Source organism: Bos indicus, chromosome 27, assembly GCF_029378745.1.
Source record: "Bos indicus isolate NIAB-ARS_2022 breed Sahiwal x Tharparkar chromosome 27, NIAB-ARS_B.indTharparkar_mat_pri_1.0, whole genome shotgun sequence".
Lineage (NCBI taxonomy): Eukaryota > Metazoa > Chordata > Mammalia > Artiodactyla > Bovidae > Bos > Bos indicus.
Window position 1 is genome coordinate 12,944,937 of NC_091786.1, and position 17,279 is coordinate 12,962,215.

The following is a 17,279-nucleotide window of genomic DNA, read 5'->3' on the forward strand; positions in this document are numbered from 1 at the left end:
TACAGGTACACATAAATCAGGTAAGGCTTAATAACACATTTGTTAGGGGCTTTATTGTAGTTAGCATAGTAAATGAGTAAAGGGATCACATTTCTTTATTTCAAGATGAAACTATCCAGTTATCTATTCCAGAGAAAGCCTTACTAAGAGCTTCCTAATTTCTGTTAATTTTTAGGCATCTTCCCAAGAAATTGCAATTAAGCCCTTACACTTCAAATGCTCACTTAATGATTCAGATAGTATCTTATTGATCAAGATCCTGGGGAGAAAGATATTAGAGTTTCTATTTATTCTCAATTTCCAAAATAATTGTTGCTGCCGAACTCCTTTTATACTATTATTAAATGTTATGACTTCTCACCCTACTTTCTTAATTTTCATTTTGAGACAATTGGTGCCTTTCTTAAAAATAATTTCTTTTATCCAAATCATCTCTTTGCATCTAGTGTAGTTAATGATCTGCAAATCACAGGGTAATATTTTATCTAATCTTGTCCATTATTATTCATCTATTACCAAGAGAAACTTCTTGACTTAGCTCCTAAATTTTAGGATACAATCCAGTTTAGAGACCCACAGCCCTCTCTATATATTGCATCACTCCAATACGGTCCTGAACTTTCATTCAGTCATCTTTAATTATGTGACTTTTATATACAAGGAAAACACTTAAAGTAATATTTCCTAATCAAGTTATATTTAAAACTACTCAGTGGGATTCTATTTATTGTAAAGAATATGATGTTTTAAAGCATTTACTGAATTGGAAGATTAAAATTCATATTAAAACATATAATTCAACAATATTCCACTTCTTTCAAATGTTGGGAATTAAACATAGCTACTTGGAATATATTCCATTCCATTATTAATATGTGTCAGTCCAAAAAACAAGGAGTTTTTTTCTATAACAAACAGTGTCAACCCCTAATGACCCCCTGCCCCTTACATAAGAGACAACCACTGTTCTAATTTCTACTACAGTGATTTGCTTTATTTATCCTTGCACTTCATTTGAAAGAGCTCCTTAAATGCAGTGTGTCCATTTTGTTTCTGGCTTTACTCATTCAATATAATGTTTTTGAGTCTCATCCTATTCTTGAGTACAACAGAAATTAACCTTGTAACAAATCAACATTGCTTCAGAGTCTGTGATCCACTTTAACTCAAACCAGAAATGTATGAATGTTCCATTTTTCCCAAATCTTAGCCAGCATTTGATGTTACTACTCTCCTGGGTTTTAGCTTTTCTTATGACCTCTCTGTGGCTTTAACTGGCATTACCCTTATGATTAAAAGATGCTTACTCCTTGGAAGAAAAGTTATGACCAACCTAAATAGCATATTAAAAAGCAGAGACGTTACTTTGCCAACAAAGGTCCATCTAGTCAAGGCTATGATTTTTCCAGTGGTCATGTATGGATGTGAGAGTTGGACTGTGAAGAAGGCTGAGCGCCAAAGAATTGATGCTTTTGAACTGTGTTGTTGGAGAAGACTCTTGAGAGTCCCTTGGACTGCAAGGAGGTCCAACAGTTCCATCCTAAAGGAGATCAGTCCTGGGTGTTCACTGGAAAGACTGATGCTAAAGCTGAAGCTCCAATACTTTGGCCACCTCATGCAAAGAGTTGACTCATTAGAAAAGACTCTGATGCTGGTAGGGATCGGGGGCAGGAGGAGAAGGGGACGACAGAGGATGAGATGGCTGGATGGCATCACTGACTCGATGGACATGAGTTTGGGTAAACTCTGGGAGTTGGTGATGGACAGGGAGGCCTGGCGTGTTGCTATTCATGGGGTCACAAAGAGTCGGACACGACTGAATGACTGAACTGAACTGAATTGAACCCTTATGATTAATGATTCAAGAATATTTTCTTGTACCATTCACATAGCTCCTTTTTTTTGAAGGTGTCGATTTAAGTTGTTTGCCCTTTAAGCATGTTTGCCTGATTTGTGGGAGCTTTCAAAATATATTTTGGATATAAGATCTTTGTCAGATTTTATGGCTTATGAATATTTTAGTTTAGTCTATGGCTTGTTTATTTTAACTATGTCTTTTGTTAAACCAGTGCTTTTATTCTGATGAACTCTAATTGGTTGGTTTTTCTTTTATGGTTAATGTTTTCAGTGTCCTCTCTAAGAAATATTTGCCAACAACAAGTATGAAAATGTCTATAGTTTTGATTTTTGCATTTGGCTCTATTATGATCTGGAATGAATTTTTGTACATGGTTTGATGTCAGGATTGAGATGCATTTTCTTCACATTTTATGCAATTATTCTACCACAATTTATTGAAAAATGATTTCTTTCTAAGTTGTGTTGCTTTGGCATATTAGTGAAAATAATTGCTCTTGTAGATCTATTCCTAAACTGCTTTTTTTCTATTTCATGGATCTATTTTATTATCCCTGTACCAGTACTAGTCTAGCCCAGCTATGGTAGTCTTGAAATCAGATAATGAAAATCCTTGATCTGTGTTCTTTTTCATTATTGTTTTAGCTAGTTTGGATCCTTTACATTTCCATACATATTTTAGAATTCACTAGTCAATTTCTACCAGAAAAAAAAAAAATCCTGATGGGATTTTGATTGAGATGGCACTGAGTCTGTAGCTGAATTTGAAGGAAAATGACTGTTTTAACAGTTTTGAATCTTCCAGTCCATAAACATGAGAGCTTTCTCCTTTCATTTAGATTTTTTTCCCTGTATTTTTTTCCTTTTCAGTGTAGAGCTTTTGTACATCAATTAAGCTTATTCTGAAATATCTTTTTATGCTATTATAAAATGAATGAAAATTTATCAATTTCCCATTTCATAGTTTGCTGCCAGTAGTAGAAATACAATAGATATTTAAAACATTGACCTTGTATCAGATATACTATTTCTATGACTTTTTTTCTTTCCATAGGTTCTTTTGAATTTTTATGCAAACAGTAATTTTGTCTATGAATATAGAATTTCACTTCATCTTTTCCCATTTTTATGCCTTTTCTGTATCCCTTTCCTATTGTACAAACTTGGACTACCTGATCAATGTGGAATAGAAGTGGTGGGAACAGATATTTTGCTTTGTTCCTAATCTCAGAAGACAGTGTTCACTGTTTTATCATTAAATTGATGTTAATTCTAGGTGTTTTATAGATGTCTTTTAAACTAAGGAAGTTCTGTCTATTCCTGGTTTAAGTGGGTTTTTGTTTTTTTCTTTAATAATGAATAGGTGTTGAATTTTGTCAAAAGCTTTTCTTCCTGCCCGTATTGAAATGATTATATGGTTTTTCTTCCTTTTCTGATAATTTGATGGATTAAGTTGATCTTTTAAGTGCTAAACCTATCTTTCATTCCTGGGATAAATCCCCATTTGGTTGTAATGTATGACCATTTTATGTAATCCTGGATTTGACTTGATAATATTTTCTTAATGAAACTTACTTAAGTCTATATTCTGGAGTAACACTGGTCTCTGACTTTCTTCTATTAAAAATTTTATTATCAGGATATTGCTGGTATCTTTAAATAAGCTGAAAAGTGTTTTTTCCTCCTTTCTTTTCTTAAATAACTGTGTAGATTTATGTATCTATAAACTTTTGATGGAATTCACCGGAGACTCCATCTTGGCTTGGACTTTTCTTGGTTGGGAGTTTTTAATTACAAATTCAATTTTTAAAGAGAGCTATTCACTATTTTTTTCATTTTTTTTATGTTAATTCTGGTAAATTGAATTCTTCAACATATTTACTTCATCTGAGTTGGCAAGTGTTTTCACACAAATGGTCATAATGTTTCTTTATTATTCTTTAAATTTCTATATGAACTATGGTCATATCCCCTCTGTCAATCCTTAATTGGCAATTTGTGTTTTTGATTTTCTTTCTTGATCATTTTTGCTAAGGTTCACTACTTTTATTAGTCTTTTCATAGTACTAACTTTTGAATTGCCTTTTTATCCTGCATTTTTTATCTGTTTCTAATTTGAATTTTGGTCTTATTTTTCACTATTTCTTTTCTTCTTTCTTCAGTTTTAATTTGATCTTCTTTTTTAAGATACTTAAGGCAGTAACATAGATTATTAAATTTAAAATGTTCTTCTTTACCAAGTATTTTTATTACTACAAATTTTCCTTGAATCACTGCTTTAGCTGCATTTCTCAAATTTTAATTCACATTTTTGTTGTAATGTACTTGAAAATATTTTCTAGTTTACCTGAAAATAAATTATGATTTATTCTTTTACATTGAATTATTTAGAGGTGTAGGCATATACTGCTATAATTCCAGATACTTGAGAATTTTTCTAATTTCTTATTCTTATTGATTTCTAATTTAATTCTACTGTCATTAGAGACATATTTTGTGAGATTTCTATTTTTTGAAATATATTGAAACATTTTATTTTTTTCATCCAGCATTAGCAGATCTATCTTGGTGAATGTTGCAAATGCTTTGGAAAAAAATGTATACTGTGAAATTATTGGATGTGGTATTATACAAATATTAATTTATTCAATTTGGTTAATCACGTCATTGAAACTTTCTATATCCTAACAATTTTTTATCTACGAATTTTACAAAACACTGAAAGAGACGTGTTAAAAGTCTCAAGCTATACGTGGTTGTGTCACATTCATTTGTTCTGTCAATATTTGCTTTATGTATGTTTCAATTTCTGTTATTAGGTAGGTACATACACATATACCTCTGTGAGAGTTAACATAAATTCCTAATGAAATAACCACTTTATCATTGTGAGATGTCCCTCTTTTAATCTAGCAAGAATCCTTGTCTATATCCTTGTCTGATGTTAACAGCATCACATGACCCAACTTTCACCAATGTTTTCATTGTATATCATTTTCTAGTCTTCTGCTTTCAGTATGCCTGTATTTCATGATGAAGGTGAATTTCTTGAGACAGTTTGTATTTAGTTATTCAATTTTTTCCAGTCTTTCTGGTCTTACAATCAGAATTCTTAGCTCATTGCATTTAATAGGATTAATACTGCAGTTGAGGTCTGTAAGTTTGCTATTTATTGGATTGGATTTGATTCCTCTATCTTCCCTTTCCTGCTTTGTTTTGGGGTTCATCAAATTTGGTTTCAATATACATGCTAATTCTTCCATTCAGTCTCTTTCAATTCAGTTCAGTTCAGTTCAGTCGCTCAGTCGTCCGACTCTTTGCGACCCCATAAATTGCAGCACGCCAGGCCTCCCTGTCCATCACCAAATCCCAGAGTTTACCCAAACTCATGTCTGTCGAGTCAGTTATACCATCCAGTCATCTCATCCTCTGTTGTCCCCTTCTCCTCCTGCCCCCAATCCCTCCCAGCATCAGAGTCTTTTCCAACGAGTCAACTCTTCGCATGAGGTGGCCAAAGTACTGGAGTTTCAGCCTTAACATCAGTCCTTCAATGAACACCCAGGACTGATCTTTAGAATGGACTGGTTGGATCTCCTTGCAGTCCAAGGGACTCTCAAGGGTCTTCTCCAACACCACAGTTCAAAAGCATCAATTCTTCAGTGCTCAGCTTTCTTCACAGTCCAACTCTCACATCCATACATGACCACTGGAAAAACCATAGCCTTGGCTAGATGGATCTTTGTTGGCAAAGTAATGTCCTCTGCTTTTGAATATGCTATCTGGGTTGGTCATAACTTTCCTTCCAAGGAGTAAGCATCTTTTAATTTCATGGCTGCAGTCACCATCTGCAGTGATTTTGGAGCCCAGAAAAATAAAGTCTGACACTGTTTCCACTGTTTCCCCATCTATTTCCCATGAAGTGATGGGACCAGATGCCAGGATCTTCGTTTTCTGAATGTTGAGCTTTAAGCCAACTTTTTCACTCTCCTCTTTCACTTTCATCAAGAGGCTTTTTAGTTCCTCTTCACTTTCTGCCATAAGGGTGGTGTCATCTGCGTATCTGAGGTTATTGATATTTCTCCCGGCAATCTTGATTCCAGCTTGTGCTTCTTCCAGTCCAGCGTTTCTCATGATGTACTCTGCATATAAGTTAAATAAGCAGGATGACAATATACAGCTTTGATGTACTCCTTTTCCTATTTGGAACCAGTCTGTTGTTCCATGTCCAGTTCTAACTGTTGCTTCCTGACCTGCATATAGGTTTCCTAATGTAATGGTTACAGTATGAATTCTTATCACAATTTACTATGTGTCCCATAATATCTTAAAACCATATATGAGTATAAATTATATTTGTTCCCTCTTTCCTGTGCTAATTTTATCATACATTTTAATTCTATATTAAGACACTGAAATATGATAGTATTATGTTTCTTTAAACAGTCACTAAAAAAAGAAAACTGAGTATATTAGTTTGCCACTACTGCTGTAACAAAGTACTTGCTGAGTGGATCATGTGTGTGCTAAGAATCTTCAGTCATGGCAGACTCTGTGCAACCTATAAACTGAAGCCCACCAGGCTCCTCTGTCCATGGAATTCCCCAGACAAGAATACTGGAGTGGGTTGCCATGCATTCCTCCAGAAGATCTTCCCAACCCAGGGATTAAACCTGCATCTCTTATGTCTCCCCCATTGGCAGACAGGGTCTTTAAGGTGGGTTCTTTACCACTAGTGCCACTAGAAGCCCACTGAGTGGCTTAATAAATGGAAATTTATTTTCTCACAGTTCTAGAGATCTGAAGTCCCAGATCAAGATGTCAGCAAGTTATGCCCCCTCTGTAGTAGATGCTAAAGAAAGCTCTGTTCTGGGCATGTCTCCTAACTTCTCATGGTTCCTTGGCTTCTGACAGCATAACTCCAGTTTTCACATAGCATTCTTCTGTATACATGTCTCTGTGTCCAAATATCCCCTTTTTTATAAGGACATTGAGCATACTCAATTAGGATCCACCAGATGATCTCATCCTAACATGACGGCATCGGCACAGAAACTGTTTCCAAATAAGGTCACATCCACAGATCCTGAGGATTAGGACTTGACCGTATGAATTTTGGAGAAGGAAACGGAAACCCACTTCAATATTCTTGCTCGGAGAATCCCCATGGACAGAGGAGCCTAGTGGGCTACAGTTCACGGGGTCACAAAGAGTCGGACACAACCGAGTGACTGAATGAACATATGACTTTTGGGAGACACAGTTCAACCCATAATACTAAGAAAAGGGTGGGAGGAGTTTATATATATATCCCTGTATATTTACAATTTCCCATGTTCTTCATTCCTTCCCATAGATCAAGTTTCCATCTGGTATCATTTCCCTTCAGCCTGAAGATATTTTTGTAGCATTTCTGGCACTGTAGGTTTGCTAGTGACAAATTTTCTCAGCTTTCATTTATCTGAAAATCTTTACTTAAGGTCTATTTAAAGGATATTTTATACTGGACACAGAAGTCTGCCTTGATAAATTTTTTTCCCCATCACTTTGAAAGTGCCACTTAATTGTCTCCTGGCCTCCATTGTTTCTGATGGGAAATAAGCCATCATTCGTATTGTTATTCTTTCATATCAAGATGTCAGCTTAACACTTTTTTGTATCTCAAGCCATGTATTTCTTTGCTGTGAGTGACTTTCCTGTGCATCATAGTATGTTTGGCAGCACCTTTGGCTTCTACCAACTAGTTGCCTTTGGCACCCCACACCTACCTCCACTGTGAAAATCAAAAGTGTCTCCAATTGTCTCAGATATTCTGTTCAGATTTATCATTGCTAATGGTGGGAGAGCCTGGATATTTCCAGTTATTCCCTTGGCCACATGTGGAAGATTTTCTGATTTGCCATAATGTTTAATGACAGCAAAATAATTGCAATGAATCTATGTTTTCATTTTTGGTATTAATAGAATTGAAGGACATGCCATCATCTTCAAGCTAGATAAATAAAATATACCCCAGTCTCTTATGAAGTGAACACATCCCTGGTTTCTCTAGCATAGTGCCAGTTAATACCTATTATTGATAGCTTCTCATTTCACCTTCAAAAATCTTCTAGTTTTTACACATCATCATAAATCAACTACATATCCATTAAAAAAATAAAAAAATTCTAGTTTTGGAAATAATTTGCCTGGCTGCCCTATTTATACATATTAATAATAATGATTTTTGGTGGGAGAATCCTATATAATCCAATGTAATCATTACATGATAATTTTTAGCATTAATTTTGCACTTTCCAAACTTAATATCTTTATTTCTTTTCAGTAATAACATTTTATTATGTTATGTTATTATGTAAGTCTGCATACAACCAACCTCTACATTTGCTGGTGCTTTGAAATAAGTTTGAATGTGGTCAAAATGTGATTTAAGAAATGAGCTGCATAACACAGACTAGACTTTGATTAGGATATTTCTCATATAGGAAAAAATCATCCTATTTATTCACAGATTGCTCTTTGCTTAAAAGATTTTTTTTTTTAATTGTCAAGAACAGCAAATTGCTTCATGGTTGATTGAATTAACTCCATGGACTCTGCGACCAGAGTCCTGGCTTGCTACAAGTGTGGTGATGGACAGAGGCACTGATGTATGATTTGGAGGAGGAGTTAAGACATGTTCTTAGGTCTTGAAGCTCTCTTAGTTCCTCTGACAGCCATGCACATTTTAGCTATCATGACCTTCCAAAAAACACCCTTTAGAAAAAACTATCCAGATAAAAATGTCCTAAATTTCCTTACATTTGGAAAAGCATGAGTTCTCTAAGGAAAACAGTATTTGAGAGTATATGATATATCTCTGGCCATCAATATGATACTGCTAATTTAAGGGCACTGTATTCTCTGAATATTATTTCAGGCCATGTAGTCAACGCCTTGGTTATTTAGTAAACATAATGTAAGGCAGATCCACTTGTTTATTATTTATTTCCTTTGAATGTACACCTAGTTAATGCAAACTGACAACTTGAATAGTTACTCAGTTATTTTTCAATCACCCAGTGGTATATCCTGTTGAAGACAGTAATGTGTTGAACTTTCAAGTCTTATGCAAATACGTTGTGTTTTCGTCTATCTCCTGTTCAACAATTTATTATTTTTAGGTTTTCATACTGAAAATTACTCATAACCTACTTAATGTCAGACTTAAACCTACAATGAAATATGGAGAACACCTTTCATTAAGTAGAAGGTTTTCTTTTATGATAGTCCTTATAGAAGATTCAAATTGTTAGTCAGAGGTACTAATTTTGAGAGAATAGCAGCTTGGGGGCTGTAATACATTTCTTCTGTTTCAAAACATCCCAAAGAATGCTGTCAGCTCTAAGTTTCTATACCTAGTATCTTCTAAATCAGATCAGACCATTTTTATATAACAGTTGCAAATGTGGAGTTTTCTTTTTTGAATGTTAAATCTGCTTCTATTTTTCAATCAATTTAAAATGTGTAGAAAAAAGTGTTCTGATTGTATATTATCCAATTTTCATCAGCTGCCGGAAGGAAATGCTGTGAAAATCTGTGATTTAAAACCCTTAAAACTTCTGCTTGAAATGCATGTTTTGTTAACAACATTAGAGATGCAAAGTATCTTAAACAGAATTTTGATGTCTTTATTAATAGCATTTAAAAGTTTTAGGATTTCAGATATTCCTAGACTTGATTCTCCTTGATTTACAAGGACATGTATTTTGACCTTTCTATTTCTCCTTTTGGAAATCATTGGAATTGTGAAGGAAAATGATAACAGAAAGAAAAAGAATGGCATTATTTGAAAAACTACTATCCTTTCTAAGATTTAATGGAAAAACATATTTTACATAGGATATATCAGTCAGTTCAGTTCAGTCACTCAGTCGTGTCCGACTCTTTGCGACCACATCAATCGCAGCATGCCAGGCCTCCCTGTCCATCACCAACTCCCCACTCAGACTCACATCCATCGAGTCAGTAATGCCATCCAGCCATCTCATCCTCTGTTGTCCCCTTCTCCTCCTGCCCCCAATCCCTCCCAGCATCAGAGTCTTTTCCAATGAGTCAACTCTTCGCATGAGGTGGCCAAAGTACTGGAGTTTCAGCTTTAGCATCATTCCTTCCAAAGAAATCCCAGGGCTGATCTTTAGAATGGACTGGTTGGATCTCCTTGCAATCCAACGGACTCTCAAGAGTCTTCTCCAACACCACAGTTCAAAAGCATCAATTCTTCAGCGCTCAGCTTTCTTCACAGTCCAACTTTCACATCCATACATGACCACTGGAAAAACCATAGCCTTGACTAGACGGACCTCTGTTGGCAAAGTAATGTCTCTGCTTTTCAATATGCTATCTAGATTGGTCATAACTTTCCTTCCAAGGAGTAAGCATCTTTTAATTTCATGGCTGCAGTCACCATCTGCAGTGATTTTGGAGCCCCAAAAAATAAAGTCTGACACTGTTTCCACTGTTTCCCCATCTATTTCCCATGAAGTGATGGGACCAGATGCCATGATCTTTGTTTTCTGAATGTTGAGCTTTCAGCCAACTTTTTCACTCTCCACTTTCACTTTCATCAAGAGGCTTTTTAGTTCCTCTTCACTTTCTGCCATAAGAGTGGTGTCATCTGCATATCTGAGATTATTGATATTTCTTCCCACAATCTACATAGGATATATAAATGACCATAAATAACAATAAATACTCAAAACCCATTGTGTATAAATCACTTGCCTGTGAGCTGCATGAAATACAAAGATCTTGTCTTCCATGAGTTTGTAATCTAGATAAATAAGTAAAAATAGAGCATGCCAGAGAAGCAGTAAACTTAAGTGGTATAAGGATTTAGAAGAGTATAAATTGTTTTTCCTTCCTCTAAGACATCATGGCTGAAGTGGGATTTGAGTTAAAGAATAGAAGTAATGCCTAATAGTAATTCATGATGAAAATACTATTGAATGCTAACAAATTTAAATACAACATGTTTTTATTAAACCTCAGCAACCTATATTGAATATGAAAAAATAGTGAAAATATGATATCAGCTAGTTAGAAGAGATGATTTTCTTTTTAATAGATTTCTTTGGTTTCAAGCTAATTGATAAAAACAGAAGTTCTGAAACTTTGTGTTAATTTGTATTTTATTTAGTTCTTCATTTTTGGTTTTGCCTGGGCTTCCCTGGTGGCTCAGAAGTAATCTGCCTGCAATGCAGGAGCCAGAGGAAGACACGGTTTGATCCCTGGGTTGGAAAGATCCCCTGGAGAAGAGCATGGCAACCCACTCCAGGATACTTGCCTGGAGAATCCCGTGGACAGAGGAGCCTGGCAGGCTAGTCCATGGGTCGGCAAAGAGTCGGACACAACCGCAGCACCTTAGCATGCACATCAGTCAGTGTTTATGTTCACCCAAAAGTAAGAAATTGCCTAAAAAATGTGAGATACACACACACACACACACAGAAATGTATTTTCTCACTTAAAACAAGCCAAAGATTATGACAACTCCATAATAGTCATTAGGGGTTTTCCTCATCATTCACTATTCCACCCCTGTGGTGTTCGATCAGGTCCAGTAGAGCTGCTGGAGTTCCAACCATCACTTCCCTCTTCCAGGCCAAAGAGTGGAAAGGATTAAAAAAAGATGCCAACCCTTGCTTTAAAGAGAATTCAAGGAAGCATCACACTTCACTTTGCTTATATATCAGTGGCCAAAATGTAGTCAGATAAGCAAGTCTACCGTAAAGAATTTAGGAAATGCAGTTAACATGACTTCCTAGACTACAGTTAGGGATTTTTTCTGTTTTTGTTATGTGATTGTTATAGAGGGGAAGAAGACATCAAAGACTAGGATAGGCAATATCAGTTTCTGTCATTCCTACTAAACATTTTTTCATGTCCATGGTGCAAAATTGTGATATTACTAAGTTGAAATGAGCCTAACATCACTTCCTTACATAAGGGATATCGTTTACTGGTCTGATATTCTAGGCACCCCCAGTGCTGGTTGCCAATTACATGAAGATCATGAAAAACTTCATCAAAAATGTCTAAACCTAGAATGAAAGTGATGAATCTCTGGCTGTGTGGTTAATATTTGCAAGCATGTGTGTGTGTCATCATATTGAATGGGTGGATGGATAGATGGATGGGGATGTATACACGTAACAGGTTGTGTCGTTAGACTGACAGAAAACTAAAAGGAGGAAAGAAACTGAGGAGGCTGGAGAGACATGGGGAGAAGAGGAGAGGAGCAAAACTAAACTAATTAATTGAAGAGAATTCTTAGACATATTCTAAGGATAGTCTGGGCTTTCCTGGTGGCTCTGCGGTAAAGAATCTACCTGCCAGTGCAGGAGATGTGGGTTCAATCAGTGGGTCAGGAAGATCCCCAGGAGAAGGAAATGGCTACCCACTCTAGTATTCTTGCCTAGAGAATTCCATGGACAGAGGAGCCTAGCAAACTACAGTCTATAGGGTTGCAGAGAGTCAGACACAACTTGGTGACTAAATAGCAACAAGGATAGTCTAGTCTAACCAAAATATACATCTGTCTGTACTGACCCATTCTGTGGGTCATCTTCTTTGTGCTTCAGGACTTTCTGCTCTGGGGTACTGTTTTAAGATCCTTATTATTATTTGCAGATGATTCTTTATTTACACATTTATAAATGTGGGGAGTGTACTTCAATTACAGTCCTGAGGAAGTTTTTTTCTTCTATGTCAATATCCTGATGTATTTCTTAATGAGAGAGTAGCTCTATCCACATATCTCTTCTGAGTGCTTCCTCTTCTGAGTCTGCCTTCTAAGTCACCTCCAGTGTTGCCTCTGTCATCTGCAGGCTATCTTTACCATCAGGTGGAAGTTTACTGCCTTAGCACAGTTAACAGTCAGCTTCTCACATAATCTTAGATGAAAATAGGACAGGTGTATTGGGAAGTTTTGTGATACTGTGTATCAGATCAGATCAGATCAGTCGCTCAGTCGTGTCCGACTCTTTTCGACCCCATGAATCGCAGCACGCCAGGCCTCCCAATCCAACACCAACTCCAGGAGTTCACTCAGACTCACGTCCATCGAGTCAGTGATGCCATCCAGCCATCTCATTTCTCCTCTTGCCCCCAATCCCTCCCAGCATCAGAGTCTTTTCCAATGAGTCAACTCTTCGCATGAGGTGGCCAAAGTACTGGAGTTTCAGCTTTAGCATCATTCCTTCCAAAGAAATCCCAGGGCTGATCTCCTTCAGAATGGACTGGTTGGATCTCCTTGCAGTCCAAGGGACTCTCAAGAGTCTTCTCCAACACCACAGTTCAAAGGCATCAATTCTTCGGTGCTCAGCCTTCTTCACAGTCCAACTCTCACATCTATACATGACCACTGGAAAAACCATAGCCTTGACTAGATGGATCTCTGTTGGCAAAGTAATGTCTCTGCTTTTGAATATGCTATTGAGATTGGTCATAACTTTCCTTCCAAGAAGTAAGCGTCTTTTAATTTCATGGCTGTAGTCACCATCTGCAGTGATTTTGGAGCCCAAAAAAATAAAGTCTGACACTGTTTCCACTGTTTCCCCATCTATTTCCCATGAAGTGATGGGACCAGATGCCAGGATCTTCGTTTTCTGAATGTTGAGCTTTCAGCCAACTTTTTCACTCTCCACTTTCACTTTCATCAAGAGGTTTTTTAGTTCCTCTTCACTTTCTGCCATAAGGGTGGTGTCATCTGCATATCTGAGGTTATTGATATTTCTCCCGGCAATCTTGATTCCAGCTTGTGCTTCTTCCAGCCCAGCGTTTCTCATGATGTACTCTGCATAGAAGTTAAATAAGCAGGGTGACAATATACAGCCTTGACGTATTCCTTTTCCTATTTGGAACCAGTCTGTTGTTCCATGTCCAGTTCTAACTGTTGCTTTCTGACCTGCATACAAATTTCTCAAGAGGCAGGTCAGGTGGTCTGGTATTCCCATCTCTTTCAGAATTTCCCACAGTTTATTGTAATCCACACAGTCAAAGGCTTTGGCATAGTCAATAAAGCAGAAATAGATGTTTTTCTGGAACTCTCTTACTTTTTCCATGATCCAGCGGATGTTGGCAATTTGATCTCTGGTTCCTCTGCCTTTTCTAAATCTAGCTTGAACATCAGGAAGTTCATGGTTCACATATTGCTGAAGCCTGGCTTGGAGAATTTGAGCATTACTTTACTAGCGTGTGAGATGAGTGCAATTGTGTGGTAGTTTGAGCATTCTTTGGCATTGCCTTTCTTTGGGATTGGAATGAAAACCGACCTTTTCAAGTCCTGTGGCCACTGACGAGTTTTCCAGATTTGCTGGCATATTGAGTGCAGCACTTTCACAGCATCATCTTTCAGGATTTGAAATAGCTCAACTGGAATTCCATCACCTCCACTAGCTTTGTTCCTAGTAATGCTTTCTAAGGCCCACTTGGCTTCACATTCCAGGATGTCTGGCTCTAGGTGAGTGATCACACCATCGTGATTATCTGGGTCGTGAAGATCTTTTTTGTACAGTTTTTCTGTGTATTCTTGCCATCTCTTCTTAATATCTTCTGCTTCTGTTAGATCCATACTATTTCTGTCCTTTATCGAGCCCATCTTTGCATGAAATGTTCCTTTGGTATCTCTGATTTTCTTGAAGAGATCTCTAGACTTTCCCATTCTGTTGTTTTCCTCTCTTTCTTTGCACTGATTGCTGAAGAAGGCTTTCTTATCTCTTCTTGCTATTCTTTGGAACTCTGCATTCAGATGCTTATATCTTTCCTTTTCTCCTTTGCTTTTCACTTCTCTTCTTTTCACAACTATTTGTAAGGCCTCCCCAGACAGCCATTTTGTTTTTTGCATTTCTTTTCCATGGGGATGGTCTTGATCCCTGTCTCCTGTACAATGTCACGAACCTCATTCCATAGTTCATTAGGCACTCTATCAGATCTAGGCCCTTAAATGTATTTCTCACTTCCACTGTATAATCATAAAGGATTTGATTTAAGTCATACCTGAATGGTCTAGTGGTTTTCCCTACTTTCTTCAATTTAAGTCTGAATTTGGCAATAAGGAGTTCATGGTCCACTCCTGGTCTTGTTTTTGTTGACTCTATAGAGCTTCTCCATCTTTGGCTGCAAAGAATATAATCAATCTGATTTTGGTGTTGACCATCTGGTGATGTCCATGTATAGAGTCTTCTCTTGTGTTGTTGGAAGAGGGTGTTTGTTATGACCAGTGCATTTTCTTGGCAAAACTCTATTAGTCTTTGCTCTGCTTCATTTTGTATTCCAAGGCCAAATTTGCCTGTTACTCCAGGAGTTTCTTGACTTCCTACTTTTGCATTCCAGTCCCCTATAATGAAAAGGATATCTTTTTTGGGTGTTAGTTCTAAAAGGTCTTGTAGGTCTTCATAGAACCATTCAACTTTAGCTTCTTCAGCATTACTGGTTGGGGCATAGACTTGGATTACTGTGATATTGAATGGTTCGCCTTGGAAACGAACAGAGATCATTCTGTCATTTTTGAGATTGCATCTAAGTACTGCATTTTGGACTCTTTTGTTGACCATGATGGCTACTCCATTTCTTCTGAGGGATTCCTGCCCGCAGTAGTAGATATAATGGTCATCTGTATTAAATTCATTCATTCCAGTCCATTTCAGTTCACTGATTCCTAGAATGTTGACATTCACTCTTGCCATCTCTTGTTTGACCACTTCCAATTTGCCTTGATTCATGGACCTGACATTCCAGGTTCCTATGCAGTATTGCTCTTTACAGCATCAGACCTTGCTTCTATCACCAGTCACATCCACAGCTGGGTATTCTTTTTGCTTTGGCTCCATCCCTTCATTCCTTTTGGAGTTATTTCTCCACTGATCTCCAGTAGCATAATGGGCACCTACTGACCTGGGGAGTTTCTCTTTCAGTATCCTATCATTTTGCCTTTTCATACTGTTCATGGGGTTCTCAAGGCAAAGAATACTGAAGTGATTTGCCATTCCCTTCTCCACTGAACCACATTCTGTCAGATCTCTCCACCATGACCTGCCCATCTTGGGTTGCCCCATGGGCATGGCTTAGTTTCATTGAGTTAGACAAGGCTGTGGTCCTAGTGTGATGAGTATGGTTTCAGTGTGTTTGCCCTCTGATGCTCTCTTGCAACATCTACGGTCTTACTTGGGTTTCTCTTACCTTGGGCATGGGGTATCTCTTCACGGCTGCTCCAGCAAAGCGCAGCCATTGCTCCTTACCTTGGAGGAGGGGTATCTCCTCACCATAAGCGCAGGCGGCTGCGACCACCAGCGTGCTAAGCGCGGCCGAGAGGAGCCACCCCACGTTCGAGGTCACGGGCGGAAGCCAGGGGGACCCCATGCCCGAAGGGTGGTGGCCAATAGGAGTTACCATACGTCTGCGGTCAGGGGCAGCTGCCGAGAGTACCAGACTGCGACGGCGCAGGAACGGCCGAGAGGAGCTACCCCACGCCCCCACGCCGGAGGCCAGGGGCGGTGGCCGGAAGGATCAACCCCACGTCCAAGGAGCCGTGGCTGCGCGGGTGCAGGAGGGCCTAGATACTGTGTATGTTATCCTGTTAAACATCTTTCTGCACTCAAGACATTGTTTCACTATGACACGTTCAGAAGTACGTGGGCCAAGCTACAGAAATCAACACTGTTTAGTGACCTAAATGCAAAAAAACAACATTCAGTACAATTTGAACAATGAGCCCTTGTCTTGGTACATCGCAGGCAAAAAAGAAAGAAAAAAAAATCTCCAAGGAATTTTCAGGTAAAAGAGATTACCTCCAACCACATTAAAATTGCTTACAATGACTCTCTTCACTGAGTTAGAGGAATGTAAATTCCCCATTTCTCCCAGCAATATGACAGTCTTCTAGAAATTAGGTAGAATCAAAAGAAGGTAGAGCAGTAGTAAAGAAAATCTGCTGCCAACTTAGAAAACAAGATGCTGAATGACGGAAACAGTTTGTAATCTATTCTCATGGGAACACATTTATAATAATATCTGCAGTACCATTTACACTTGTGAAGACATTATTTTTAAATTTCAGTGTATAGAAATAACAATAGTTAAGAAGACACACTTTGATTTTTCTTTAAAATATCTATGCTCATCTATAGGGCTTCCCAGGTGGCTGGGTGGTAAAGAATCTGCCTGCCAATGCAGAAGATGTGGATTTGATCCCTGGGTCAGGAAGATCCCCTGGAGGAGGAAATGGCAACCCACTCCAGTGTTCTTGCCTGGGAAATCCCATGGACAGAGGAGCCTTGTGGGCCACAGTCCATGGGCTCAGAGAAAAGTCAGACTTGACTTACCAAGTAAACAACAACAACATGCTCAATTAATTCATTTGGCATCAGAGATCACTGTGTAGAAAC

General features: G+C 37.8%; 1 protein-coding gene across 6 annotated transcripts in view; it reads left to right on the forward strand.

The window, feature by feature from the left end:
- Nucleotides 1-17,279, forward strand: part of TENM3 (teneurin transmembrane protein 3) — a 2,742,616-nt gene that overhangs the window by 1,871,131 nt on the left and 854,206 nt on the right. The gene's annotated exons all lie outside the window — the stretch shown is intronic.